Source organism: Acomys minous, assembly GCF_964271855.1.
Source record: "Acomys minous genome assembly, chromosome: 7".
Taxonomy (NCBI): Eukaryota; Metazoa; Chordata; class Mammalia; order Rodentia; family Muridae; genus Acomys; species Acomys minous.
The window spans coordinates 334,060-350,076 of NC_140488.1; positions in this window are offsets into that span (position 1 = coordinate 334,060).

The window sequence follows — 16,017 nt, forward strand, 5'->3', positions numbered from 1 at the left end:
CATGCAAGCAGTATTGGGATGCTATTTGCCAAGCATTGTTCTAGGTACTAGGGATAGGTAAAGAACAGCAGAAAAATTTCTACCCTTCGAACTTACATTCTAGGGTAAACAATTAAAATGAAATACACAGCATGCTATTAGTAAGTAGGCTAATCATGTTGTATAAGCCAATTTGGGATAAGCAAGACCCTGTTGTGGCTTGTTAAATGATTCTAAAAATTAGTATGTTACGTCCTCTCAATAAATTAGGGCTATCCCTAACACACCATGGCATACTATACCCTAGAACTAAGTACTAAGGGGAAAATCAAGCAAAGGAAAGAGCCAATAATATCGGGGGGGGGGGTGAGGAGATAATCTGTCAATTTGCATCTGCTAGTCATATGAAGGATATATACAAAATTGTATTTGAGAGATGTAAGTTAAGCAGTAAATTATTTGTCCCTGCAGACACACTTTTATGCATAAGGGAATAGCAAATTAAAAAGTCCTGTAGAAGTCATATTCCACGAAACCAGAGTCTGGTGTATTAGGACCAAGTGATTACAATGTCAAGATACTTTCTCTAAGGGGAAGACATGGAATGAAGGTAAAAAATCTGAGAATTTCAGAAGAGAGAATTATATTTAAAATTTACTCACATCTGGGTAAGACTATTGATGACAATTCTTCCCTGGCAAGAACCTTACCATGTTATAAAAGTTATCCAGTAGGGAAGCTTTCAAATCAGTTACAGCTTCAGGTCTCTATTCCACTCCAAGCTGAGGAGCTATTGCAGTTAATGGCTCCTGGAGAAGGGAGAGTTAGTCTTCTTCATAAGTTGACTGATATTCCAGTGGAGGCCCCTAAGCCCATGTATATATTGGAAGTATTAATGAAAGAGACTTGGGTTTTTTTTTTTTTTTAAGAATAGATAAAGTTGTGAGGGACACATTCCTCTGACAATCTTGGTCTGGAAGGAGTGGAATCAGAAGGAATGAGGGTGGATTTGATTTAAACACATTGTACAAAAGTATGGAGTTATCATAGAATAAAAAATAATTTCATTTTTTGAGACTATAATCACATCATTCCCCTTTCCTTTATTCCCCAAAAATCCTCCCATGTACTCCCCACCTTACTCTCTTTCAAATTAATGGTATATATACACACACACACACACACACACAACTTATTCAGTCTGTATGATGTAACTTGTGTATATGTTTTCAGGGCTGAGCATTTGGTATTGGATAACCTAATTGGTATGCTCTTCCCTGGGGAAGACTATTTCTTCCACTCTCAGAATTCCTTAGTTGACTGTAGTTCTTTGTCTAGAATTGAGGTTTCATGAGCTTTCTTCCAACCATGTTAGCATGTCTACTGTTATTTTGTTCAGATCATGTTTAGGCAGTCATGTATCAAACATCTAAAGGTAAAACTTGAAATACTGAAACTGCTAGAGAAACACAGGTAGTACCCTACATTATACTGGTGTAGGAAAGGACTTTCTGAATAGGACTCCACTTGTTCAAAAGTTAAGGGAAACAATTGACAAATGAGACTTCATAAAGCTAAAAATAAAAATAAATTTAATGTGGGTGACTAAGGCCATGGTGACATCCAGACCTGTGATGCCACCAAGGGCCATGTCTAGGTCTGAGTTGATGTCATGGCCCATCTTACAACCAAAGGCTAGGCAGATGTCTAGTCTATGCTGTGGCCTGAAGGCATGTTGATGTCCATGATCCCAGATGCCTTGTTCATAATCTGTTCCGGAAACCACGTGGGAGCCCATGATCCATGCTCCCACAGATCATAAAAAGCAAATAAGCTACTTTGGCAATGATATTGATGACTGCAGGCATACAGTTATTCTGTGACAACCCTTACTTTCACCCCACCCTACTCTCTAAAATAGTAAGAGCCTAAGCAGGAAGCCAACTAAAACTCTTAAAAACTGATAGGATACTGACATGTCGTCACTCTCTACAATAGATGGCTTTTAGCAGGGGTGCGGGAAGAGAAGGAATCAGTTCTATTTACGGGGCAGGCCACTGAGTATTTGACCATGCTCCAGCGAGTATATAACACAGATTTGATTTTGGGGTAGGGGATGGGAAGGAGGTCACAAGGGTAGGGAGGTGGACAGGGAAGACTGGGAAGCGAATGTGGTGATAAGGGTATATATGAAATCCTCAATGAATCAATAATAATATGTTGAAAAAAAATGTTCCTATGATCTGAACAGGGAATTTTCAAAAGAAAAAAGGAGCTAAAAAAAAATCTCAACAATGTTCATTGGGCGGTAGTGGCGCACACCTTTAATCCCAGCACTCGGTAGGCAGAGGCAAGAGGATCTCTGTGAGTTCGAGGCCAGCCTGGTCTACAAAGTGAGTCCAGGACAGCCAGGGCTACACAGAGAAACCCTGTTTTGAGGAAAAAATGTTCATCATGCATAACACTTAGGAAAATGCAAATCAAAATAACTTTGAGTAATCCCAGCACTTAGGAAGCAGATATCTGCTAGGTTATAAAGGCACTCATATATAGGAATAGGAATAGGAGAAGAAGTGGAGTACTGTTCTGCTGTATATTTGTATTAGTTAATTTTCTGTTGCTAGGAAAAACACCATAAAAAGCAACTTACAGAAGAGTTTATTTTGGCTTATGGTTCTCCCCAGAGGGATAAGTCCATCATGGTGGTTAAGCATGGCCATATGTAGCTAGAGTAGGAAGCTAAGAGAGATCTTCAATCACAAACACAAAGCAGAGAAAACAAATTCAGTGGGGCACAGTTTTTAACCCTCAAGCAAGGCTACAGGACCTAAAAGTTCCATAACCACCCCCACGGTCACCAACAAGGAACCAAACAATTGAATATTTGCACTTCTGAGACAGATGTGTTATTCAAACCACTAGATTAGTTTGTTGCATATCTTCCTAAACAGTCTACCAATCAACTAGTATGGGTTAAATTGTGTTGGCTTAATACTGTGTTGAAATGCTATTCCTTAGTAGTTGTAAATATGATCTTATTGGAAATAATGTATGTTTACATCTGCATATATAAATATATATTTATTACGTATTATTAGAAATAAGATCACTACAGATATAATTAGCTAGAATATGGGAACAGGGTGGGGAATCAAAGTCAGTATGATTCAGATCTCTATAAAAAGGCTAAATGTGAGCCTGGTGAGGTAGCTCATCCCTGTTTCTATGTAACTCCAACACTGGGAGGCTGAACAAAAATAACTGCCACAGATTCAAGGCCATCCTGGGCTACAGTGTAAAACTGTCTCCAAAAAATGGGTTGGGTAAATGTGGTGGCATATATACACACAAGAATAATACCATATTAAGATTTGAGTTATGATGACACAACTCCAATACTAGACACCAGTAGAAAGGCCTGGTACAGAACTTCTTTAGCATCTTCAGAAGGAACCTGATAGTACCATCATCTTTATTTTGGACTCCAGGCCTCCATAATCATGAAACCACACATTTTTTTTTTCTTCAAGCCAAGCAATGTATGGTGATTTAAAATAGCAGTCCTGGAAAAAAAATCAGTACACCAACAAAATCACAGAAAACAAAACATTTTTAAACAGAACTCTCAGCATAAAAGCTCATTCTTACCTGAGAATAACATATACACTGCTCAGAGCAGAGCTCAGCTGACTAGAGGCTATATTGGGAGATGTTAAGAATATACTCCCCACTGCCCTGGACATGCATATGTTTCTTTGGCAAGGCTGAAGCGGTGGTGATGAAGGATAGAGAATTATTAGGTAATGTAAGGGCTCTTGTTACAGCAAAGCTGCTACATTGAGGGTTTTAGTTATATTTTTCCACTATTATTTATTATTCACACATACACATCTATTTAACTGTGAGCTAAGTAGGCACTAAATCACACTTCCAGCCTCTGGTTGAGTAATTTACACTTACATTTAGTGTAATTATTGAAAGGTAAGGACCTCCCACTATTTTGTTAATTGTTTTCTGGGTGTCTTGTAGTCTCTTCTCTTGTAGTCTTCCTCACTCCTCCTCCTCCTACTTCTGCTTCTTCTGGGTTGGTGTCATTTTTTGTGATAAGATGATCTTTATCAATGTGATTTAAACCCTTATTTCTTATCCTTTTTGTATCTACTATAAGTTGTGACTTTGTGTTTATCATGAAGCACCTGGGTTTCATGACACACGTGTGGAGACAAAAGGATAACTTTTGCAGGTTAGTTCTCTCCTTCCACCTCTGCCACTGCAATGTGTGCTTGAGGATGATTGCACTACAAGTGATTCTCCTCTTTCCACCTCTCCCACATCCAGATAATGAATGCTGGGATTTCAGACGTTTATCATCACATTAACACCAGTGATCACAGTAACTTCTGAGTAGTGGTAGTATACTATTAAAAATAATAACCACAGCTGGGTGATGGTGGTGCATGCCTTTAATCCCAGTGCTCAGGAGACAGAGGCAGGCAGATCTCCATAAATTTAAGGCCAGCCAGGTCTAAAAGAGAATTCCAGGACAGCCAGGGCTACACAAAGAAACCATGTCTTGAAACAACAACAACAACAATAATAGCCACAATGTGTTAAAAACTATACAGTACCAAAAGTTTACATTGCAACATTAAAAAACAAAATAAAAATGGGAGCAAAAAATGTAGAAGTAAAAATCTAGGTTTTTGTGCAATCATAAGTTGTTATCACTTTATCATAACCTGTTATAACTACAAGAGGTTTTAGAGAAAGCTTCATGATAAACATAAAGTCAAAACCTACAGTAGATACACAAAGGATAAAAGAAATTAAAGCATACTAATGAGATCACCTTATCAAAAAAATGACAAGAGAAAAAAAAGTGAGGAAGAGACTACAAAATACCCAGAAAGCATTTAACAAAATAGTAGTAGGAGTTCCTCTTCCCTTTCAATAATTATACTGAATATAAATGTAAATTACCCAACTAGCAGCTGGAGATATAGTTCAGTGCCTACTTAGCATGTAGGTAGTTAAGATCATGCTTAGCATGATGGAAACTCTGGGTTATACACACACACACACACACACACACACACACACACACACACACACACCTCTAATCAAAACATACAGTGGCTAAATAGATTTATGAAAAACAAGTCCAGGACTGCGGATGTAAGTCAGTGGTAGAGAACTTGCCTAACATGCACAATGCCCCAGACTCAATCCCCAGGAATGGCCATAAAAATAACAAGACCCATAAATATAATATGTAAGATACTACCTCAAAAGACTCAATATGCCTGTAATCCCAGTATACAGGAGGCAGGCAGATTGCTGTGAGTTGATGGCCAACCTGGTCTATAAAGTGAGTCCAGGACAGCCAGGGATGTTACACAGAGAAACCCTGTCTTGAAAAACAAACACAAAAACAAACCAACAACAATAAAAAACACTCAACTTAAAAAAATATTTAAATTAAAATAGATACCATCCCAAACAAACCATAATACAACAAGTATCTATAGTTATATCAGATAGAGTTTAAATAAAAAACTGTAAAACAAGGCAAAGAAGGTCATTATATGATGAAAAAAGACTATATCATCAAGAGATATAGCTGTAATAGATTTAGCTACATATGCACTCAAAATTGGAGCACATAAATATATAATGTAAACACAAATATCAAAAGAGAAAGACTATATGTTAATATCAGAGTACTTTGATATCACTTAAAAATGGACATAATCTAGGCAGAAAATTAATAAATACTAGACTTCAGTTATACCTTATATCAAATGGTCCTATCATCCAACAGCAACAGAACAGAACTGTGAAGTTCAGATGGAATATTCTCCAGAATAAAGCTTATATTAGTCCCCAAACAAAGCAACAAATATAAACACACTGAAATTATATAAAATATTTTTTCTGGATACAGAGTATGAAAGCTGAAAATGGAAAATGAAATTCATAAAACAAATATGTGCAAATTAAACATGCTTAAAATAACCAGCAAATAAATTGAGAAGAGATTAAAAGGGATACTTAAAATACCTTGAAATGTAATATGCCAAATTTACAAACTACATGAAAATCACTTCCAGGAGGAGGGAGATTTACAGCAATAAATGAGCGTATTAAAAGACAAAGATGTTGGCTGGGCATGGTGGTGCACGCCTTTAATCCCACTAATTGGAGGCAGAGGCAGGAGGATCGCTGTGAGTTCAAGGTCAGCCTGGTCTACAAAGGACAGCCAAGGCTACACAGAGAAACCTTGTCTCAAAAAAAAAAAGACAAAGTTGTCAAATAAATGGCCTAATATCATTATCTAAAGGAAGTTAAAAAAAAAAGAACAAATTAAAGTCCAGCATTGGTACAAAGAAAATCATATCACATCCAAAATATATAACATTACAAATGAAATCACAGAAATAGAAACAATCTTAAGATATTAAGATGAATAATTGCATACAAAGAAGAAAAGGGGAAAACAAATCTAGAAATGTACAAAATCATGAGAAACAAAACCTGAACAGAGTATGGTTACAGCTACTTGGGACACAAAAAACAGGAGGACCCAAGGTGCCTAGGAGTTCCAAGCCAGCTTGTGTCAATATAAAGATGGAATAAGGAAGAAGAACAAAAAACACGAGAGAAGGGGAGAAAAGCAAAGGGAGAAGGGAAACTTAACGGGGAAGGAAAATAAATTAAAGGGAAAGAAAGCAACAGCATAACAAAAATAAGGAAGATTTCATCAGTAATAAGACATCTCCCACCAAAGAGAGATCTAGGACCTAAGAACTTCACTGATGAAAAAAAAAAAACCAAACATTTAAAGAGGAACAAACATCACCTCAGACTCTTCCCCCAAAAATGACAAGAAATGGATAGTTATCAACTCATTTTAAAAGGCCAGCATTATCCTAGTTTTCAAAAAGAGAAATCCAGACAAAGACACTGGGGAAGACACCTCAGTCAATAGAGTAGTTGCTCAACAAGCATGTGGATCTGAGGTCAATTCCTAGAACTCATTTTTAAAATTGAGTGTAATAGCAAATATTTGTAATCCTTTCAGTAGGGAGGCAGAAACAATAGGATCCCTTAAGCTCACTGACCAGCCAGCTTAGTCAAATCAGCAGGCTACATACCAATGAAAACTCCGGTCTCAAAAAGTAAGATGTAGAGTAATTAGAGAACCATAATGGACAATGACGTCTGACCTTTGCATGCGAAGGCATGCGCGCATACACACACACATAGGGGCACAGAAAGAAAAAAGTGCTACACAAAAAGACAATTACAGACCAATATCTGTTGTAATTATTTTTTAATTACAAGTAACAATCAATATACAAAAATCAGAGGCAAACATGGTGGTATGTGACTATAGTTGAGGCACTTGGGAGGCTGAGGCAGGACTGCTATGAGTTCAAGGCTATCCTGAGCTATCTAATGAGATCCTGCCTCAAAAAAAAAGCAAAACAAAACAATAACAAAAACCAACCTCACTAAAATCAGTACTATTTAAATGTCTAGAAAGACAGTTCAATAGTTGAAGAACATATACTGTTATTACAGAGGATTCAAGTAGCATCCAAATTCCTAGCACCCAAATTAGGCTGCTCATAACCATCAGTAATTCCAGCTATAGAAAGATCTAACACCTCTGGGTTCTGGGGGTGCCTGCACTCATCATACCCATATCCATAAACACACATATGATTAAAAATATTAAAAATAAATTTTAAAAAAGTACCATTTCTATATGATAACAACAGATTATCTAAAGAAATCAAGGAAACAATTACATTTACAAAAGCTCCATTTACAAAAGCTTTATTTATTCCAAAAAATAAAACTAGGAATAAATTTAGCCAAAGAAAGATAGTACACTTAAAACTGAAAGACAGATACCCTACTGAAAGAATACTCTTAAAATGAAAGGTGGTTGTGGCATTCGCCCTTAATACTAGGGAGGCAGAGGAAGGTGGATCACTAAGTTCAAAGCCAGCCTGGTCTGTAGAGTGAGTTCCAGGACAGCCAAGGTTGTTACACAGAAAAACCTTGAAAAACAAAAATATATATATATATATATATATATATATATATATATATATATATATATATGAATGATACTGAGCAATCTACCAATTTAAGTTTGATTTCTATTAGAATTCCAATGTCACTTTTCACAAAAATAGAGAAATTCTAAATTTTGTAGGAAAAAAAGCCTAAGCAATATTATGCAAAAAAGAATGCAGAGACATTACATTATATGATTTTAAATAAAATCAAATATATAGTAATAAAAACAGATATTGAGTAAAAATAAACACATACTCCAATAGGAAAAGAGTAGACAGTTAATATCTTTATCTTTTTTCAGTTAATATCTTTAAAAGTATAAAATCAGTATGCCACAATCACCTAACTGAAGAAAAAAATCTATGGAATGGAATTTTTAAAACATATCTAATGATAAAACAAAAACTAAAATATAGTAGGAAGTGCAAATCACTTGATAGTTAAAAAAAGTAAGCAAAGAACCTGAAATTTCTCAATACATAAATAAACAATAATATATGACAAAATAGTAATTATCACTAATCAACAGGGAAATACAAAGCAAAAACATAAGGCGTTATTCCCTCACATCTGTCAGAATAGCTATTTTTTTTTTAAGATGAACAATGCTCACAAGGATACAGAGAAAACCTTGTATACTTTTAGCAATTTTAAATTAGACAACAGCAATGGAAGTTCCTCAAAGTTTTGGTTTATGACATGTAAACATGTTTTTGCTTTCATTTCAGGTATGGGATATGGGGTCTGTTCCAGGTTTTCCACAACTGATAACTGTCTCATGAGAGGACGCATGATGCTTGTCAGCTGGGAAGTGCAGGGGCCATGGTCTTTGCCAGTGTGAATAAATGACAGAGAGAGAGAGAGAGAGAGGGAGGGAGAGAGAGAGAGAGAGAGGGCGGGGGGGGGGGCATCCAAGAATGAAGAGGGCTGCTGGTGCTTCCCCTTGCTGCTGATGCAGTAGGACGAGAACTTGGAGACGTCCTGAAAGGAGGACTGGACTCGCCCCGAAGAACCCAAGGACCCTGGACAGCAGGAAGCAGCTCAGGAAAACCACGCCCCCCTCTCCCCGCTCACCTTCTTTCTCTCCTACCTGGTGGTGGGGTGTTGGAAGGGATTGGGGTGGAGAAGGGAGAAAGATACAGTAAGAAATAACAATAAATTACAATAGTTTTAAAAGTACACCAACAGGGTATATTTCCAAAGGATAAAAAAATAGCATGTCAAAGAGATAACTGAATCCCCATGTTCCCCACTGCATTATTGCAGGAGGGTAGCTCAGTAGAAGACCATTTGTCTGGCCTGCATTAATTCAAGTCCCATTCCAATCATCAATCAAAACAAAGAAATATGTGAGCAATATAAATGTGAACCATGTCCATTAGCACATGCATAAATAACAAAAATTGATTGCTTAAAGAGATTAAATAAATAAATGAAAAAAGAATGTGCAACAACAGAAAAAATACCACTTGGCCATTAAATTTTGTTTGTGGCAACATTCATGGAAGTAGAAGATATATCAAGTGAAATAAGACAATCACAGAAAGCCAAGGACCACACAACTCTCTTAAATGAAATCTTAAAAGGTCAGACTCAGAGAAAGAGAAAAGTGGTAATTACCAGAGATTGGAAAGTATGGAAACTGAGATGATGTTGGTCAAAGGTCACTCAATTCTAATTAGGAGGAATAAGTTTAAGAGTCCCATTGGATAATGTGGTGACAATAGTTAATAACACTGTGTGTATCTGACCACATCCCCTGGATGGGGAGGCCTGGTGGCACCCAGAGGAAGGATAGCAGGCTACCAAGAAGAGACTTGATACCCTATGAGCATATACAGGGGGAGGAGGTCCCCCTCAGTCACAGTCATAGGGGAGGGGAGTAAGGGGAAAGCGGGAGGGAGGAATGGGAGGATACAAGGGATGGGATAACCATTGAGATGTAACAAGAATAAACTAATATATTAAAAATAACTGTGTGTACTTGAAAATTATTAAAATTTTAAATGTTATTACCTCAAATAAGAAAGGGAAAGCATAGGGCTAGTGAGATGGCTCAGTGGATAATGTGCCACACAAGTCTGATGACCTAAGTTTGGAACCAAAGAACCCATTTCAAACTCAAAGCTGGGCAGAGCACCACATGTCTGTAATCTCAGTGTGGCCACACTGGGAGATGAGAGATGGGAACAGAATTTCTGGAAGCTTGGAGGGTCAGTTAGCCTGGCATAAGCAGTAGTGAACAATAAAGAGACCCTGTCTCAATGTAGGTGAGGACTGACACCAAAATGTGACCTCCACATGCATGCCCACATTCACACACACCAAGAAATTGGGAGTCATTAGTCTAATTCTTACCATAATGAAATAACCTGAGATGAGCTACTTCATACAGGTTTTTCCTGTTTAAAGCCTAAATGGTATGATGCAGGATTAGTAAAAGCTACTTCTATTTCACTGCACAGTATAAACAGCAATAGCAGGAACAGCCAAGTTACTTCTAGCCAATAGCAGAAACAGCTAGGTGGGGCCAGGCATATTTCTTTTAAAACAAGCTTCAGTCCTAAGAACTAAACACCTTCCACTAGGTCTTACTTCATAACGGTTCCATAACACTTTTTAACACTGCCATCTTGTGGGATAAAATCTTCAATCACTGTAGAGACCCCATGGCAGAAACATTCAAATCATACATATGATAGAGCACATCAAATACCTTGATTTGGTGATTCCACAAATCATACATTTTTTCCAGTTGGGTTTGTTTTTTTTCCCTGAGACAGGGTCTCTCTGTGTAGCCTTGACTGTCCTGGACTGGCTTTGTAGACCAGGTTGGCCTCGAACTCACAGCGACCCACCTGCCTCTGCCTCCCGAGTGCTGGGATTAAGGGTGTGTGACACCACGCCTGGCATCCAGTTGGTTTTTTGAGATCCAGCTGACTTTGAATTCAGGATTCTCTTGCCTCTACCTTCTGAAGACTAGAATAGCTTTGCTTTGCTTTTTCTATTTTTTTTTTATGTGTTTGTAGGTCATACTGGACTTGCATTGAGATTGTAAGCAGGTAATGTTAGAACTCTGCTTCAGTCTGCCTATTTGTGATGTCACTGCTTACCTGCCACGGGGCGTGGCCCTTCCCAGGGCCATATAAAAGGACAAACTGTCCATGTGGCCCCTTCTCTCTTCGCGCTCTCTCTTCTACTCGCCCTCTTTACTCCCCCCCTCTCCTTTCTCTTCTTACTCTTCCTGTCTGTCTCCCTCTCTGGAGTATCCCTCCCCTCTTTCCTTCTCTCCCCATGCTCATTTAATAAACTCCTCTACAACATACCTGCTGCCTGGCACCTTACTATCTTATTACCTTATCTAACCGACTTTATTAAATCATAAAAGGTACCATCACACCTGGCCATCTCTGAACTACTTCACTGAGAAGTTATTGCTCACCTAGATATGGTAGAGCACATCTTTTATATAATTCTAACACTTGGGAGGCAGAGGATCATAAGTTGAAGGTCATCTTTAGCTATGTAGTGAATTTGAAAGCTATGGAGCTTTCTGCTATTGGCTAGAAATAACTTGGCTGTTCCTGCTACTGCTGTTTATACTGTGCAGTGAAATAGAAGTAGCTTTTACTAAGCCTGGTTTTTTGAGATCCAGAAGAATTGGGGCTACGGGACTCAGTTTAGAAAAAAACTGACACAAACATAGAAAAGGGAAAAGGAGAGAAGAAAAAACAGAGGAGGAAGCAGAGGATGAGAGGAAAAAGTAAAGAAGGTAAGAAGGAAGGAGAGAAGGAAGGAGGCAGTCAGGCCGTCCTTAATCTAGTCCAGCTTTGAACATAAAAACTGAAGAAAATCAAGAGACTCTTATTCCTGCTTTTTTCTATTTTTACTCTCTAGATTTCACAGCTGTGATTTAGAGAAACTAAAAATATCCAGTCTAAGATAGGTTTACTTAAAAAACTAAAATATAGTTCCTATTTGGTCACAGTCTACCTCCATCTAACTTTGTGTCTATTTTGTACTATTGTAACAAAATAATGGAGACTAAGTGTTTTATAAAGTCAGCTAGGCATGGTGGCACACATTTGTTTAAACAAAACAAAACAAAACAAAAACAAACAAACAAAAAGAATAGAAGTCTCTGGGCTGGTGATGGCTCAGTGATTAAGAGCACTAGCTGCTCTTCTAGAGGTCTTGAGTTCAATTCTCAGCAGTTATGACCAGATGGGATCTGACATCTTCTGGCCTGCAGGCATACATGCAGACAGAGCACTCATACATTTAAGAACAAACAAAAAACCAAAACTAAACAAAAAGCTCATAAATTTAAAAAGAATAGGTTTCTTTAGTTCATAGTTATGGATGTTCAAAGGCAAGGTGACATCTCAGTTCTGTTGTGATCCTTTGATTGTATCACAGCATGAGCATGTAAAAGAGCTCAGTGTCACAAGACCAGAACCCAGAGAGATTTCAAGACCTAGGCTCATGTTTTTATAATATAATCTTGCAAAAACCAACTATGATTCCATAAGAACTATCCCAATCCTGTCTGAGGGCAGTACCTTTAATAATACAAATCACTAGATGCCTCTCTGCAGTGATTTGAATGAGAATAGCCCCCCCCCAGGCTCATGTTTGATTTTTTTTTTTTGTTTTGATTTCTTTTTGTTTTGAGACAGGTCTCTCTGTGTAGCCCTGGCTGTCCTGGACTCACTTTGTAGACCAGGCTGGCCTCGAACTCACAGCAATCCACCTGCCTCTGCCTCCTGAGTGCTGGGGTTACAGGCGTGCGCTGCCACGCCCGGCATTCATGTTTGAATACTTGATCCCCAGTTGGTAGAAATGTTTGGGAAAGATTAAGAGGTAGAGCCTTGCTAGAGGAAGTATTAGAGTGGGTTTTGAGTATTCAAAAGATTCATGCTATTTCCAGTGTGTTCTCTGCCTCCTGCTTGTGCTTGAGACGTGATCTCTCAGCTGTTCCTGACTACTACTATCATACACTCCAACCCACTGGAACCATAAGCTTAACTAAATGCTTACTTTTAAAAGTTTCCTTGGTCGTGGTGTTTTTTCACATCAACAGGAAAATAACTAAGACAGCCTCTCAGCATTGCCATACAGGATAAAGATTCCAACACATGAACTCAAACCACAGCAACCCAAAAACCAAATAGAACTGTCATAAATCCAAAGCACAACATTATTCAAAACCATGGTCAAGGCACAAACAGTTTGCTGAAAAGTCCTGTACACATCAGCTTCATCCTTATGGCTGTATATGGCTATAACAAATCTATCATCAAATAAGAGTCAAAGGGACACAAACAAAAGTATACTCTTTAGCTTCAAAACATAATCCACAGGAGTTTTTATGTGCAGATGAAACCTTAGCCAATATTCTGGTTAAAGTTCAAACAAGTTACATAAATCAAATATATACAATTTCTAATATATAAACTAATAAAACCATTTCTTTTGTTTTTAGATAGGTCTCCAATCTGAAACTGGAACGTTCTTATACTTACATCACTTACCTTTGGATTTAGAGAAAAAAAGAAAAAAGATCTAGCCAGGTGTCAGGTGACACACGGCCCTATAATCCCAGCACTCAAGGAGGCAGAGGCAGAAGGGCCTCTATGAGTTTGTGGCCAGCCTGATTTACAAACTGAGTTCAGGACAGCCAGGGCTACACAGAGAATCCCTGTCTCAACATCCCCCACCCCAAAAGAAAGATCTTCCAAACATATTCTGTTAAGAAACTGAAATTGGGGGAAGGGAGCGCTGGAAAGAAAGATGGCTCAGCAGTTAAGAGCACTGGCTGCTCCTGTAAAGGACCCAGATTCAATTCCCAGTACCCATATAGCAGTTCATAATTGTCTGTAACTCCAGTTCCAGGGGATCCATAGCACCAGGCATGCGGCGGTGCATTTATCATAAAATAAATAAATTTTTCAAAATACAGCAAAAAAAAAAAAGAGAGAGAGAGAGAGAAAGAAAAAAGAAAGGAAGGAAGGAAAGAAAGAAAGAAACTAAAGTGGGAAGGAGCTTGGCTGGAGATATGGTTTAGCTGTTAAAAGCATATACTACTATTGTAGAAGAGCCAAATTAAGTTCCTAGCACTCACACTGGTTGGCTGATAACTGCCTGTTAACTCCAGCTCCACAGGATCTGACTCTATTTTGGCCTGAAAGCATTGAACACACACACACACACACACACACACACACACACACACACACACACGCACACACAAATATAAAAATAATAAAAATTAATTTAAAAAACAAATAATGGGGGCTAGAGAAGTGGTTCAACAGTTGAGAGCTCATACTGTTCCTGCAGAGGACCCAAAATCAGATATCAACACTTACATCAGGCCACTTAACTGCATCTCTAGTTCCCAGAATATAGATAAACCCTATAACCAGCAGTAATGGGTATTGCTCATGCACTTAATGCCTTTGGGCAACTTCATGCCACGTTAGTGTAAAACAAGCACAGACATGGCTGTGAAATGGGTATAAGACTATAGCTACCAACACAAAATGGATGAAAAGTATGTTATAATCTGTTATCACTTAAGTTTTAGGCTGAGAATGGAAAATGAATAAACAGTATTTATTCATTATGGAAACAAACTTAACATTTCATACTTAGGTATTTCTAAAGTACCAAGTCATGGTTCAGAGGTAGAATTTTTGCCCAGAAGCCAGACTTCAATTTTGTTCTGGGGATATATGCTTTATGGCCCCAAAAGGTACTACCCCCTGTAAGATACCACAGTCTTTATATGGCAGAGGGGGATGTGAAATACAAAAAGAAAAACAAAAAATTTAGGGAAATGTTACATAACAAGCAACTGGATAAAGAAAATATCGGTTTGGCTTGTCTCTGCTTTAAAGATGAACAAATTACCCATGATGCCGAGCTTTTAGAATAAGAATGAAAACAATTTCTCAAGCTGCTATGGGTCTTCATTATAATCCTTCATTCACTTTTCAAAGCATCTGAATATTTGTCAGTCTCTGTCTTAAACAAGCTCTGTTAACTCAATAGTAAAATGCTAGAATTTTTGACTCCATGATTCCATTTTGGGGCAAATACTTTCAGGAAAAAGTCTTATATAAAAGGTCTTATACAAATACAGAAAAACATAGTTAAGACATAACCAAAATGTCTAATAGTATAATGAGCTTACTGTGGATCACTTATAGATTACCATGAAACTAGTAAAATAATATTAAAATAAAAGTATTATGTTAGCTTGGTGGTTCATGCCTGTAATTTTAACTCTTGGTATGTAGAAGCAGAAGGACCTGCAAATTTGACAACATTGAAACTCTGTCTCAAAAGAAGAGAGCATTATATAAGCAAACTTCATGTTACATATGAATACATTATAAATATACAATTTTTTCTATTAAATTAATGCATAAAACAAGAAATAGAAGGGGGCATAGGAATATTGATTAACAGAGAAATGGGTAGAGATGGTAGCACATAGCTGTAATCCTAGTTTTGAGGAGGCTGAGACAGGAAGATCATAAGTCTGAGGACAACTTGGGATGCACAGTGAGTTTCAGTACAGCTTGGGCTACATACAGAGTGATCCCTAAATCAAAGAAGAGAGATAGGAAGGGAAAGGCAGAAGGAAGGAGATTGGTTGGTTTAGGACTGCCAAGTGGAAATAAAACATCTCCATCCCCACTATTTTCCAATGTTTCTCACATATTAACATTTTATAAAAGAAAACAGTTAAACTCAAGTTGCACATCGAGTTTCATAGTCAATCTTCAGCCCATATAGTCTCACTCAGTATATTGTGCTTTTTATTAAGTCTGATGATATCATGTTATATCTAGATGATTATATTATTTAAAACTGCATATAATTATGAAAGAAATGATTTAGCGAGGTAAAATTAAATATCTAACAGTGTTCATGAAA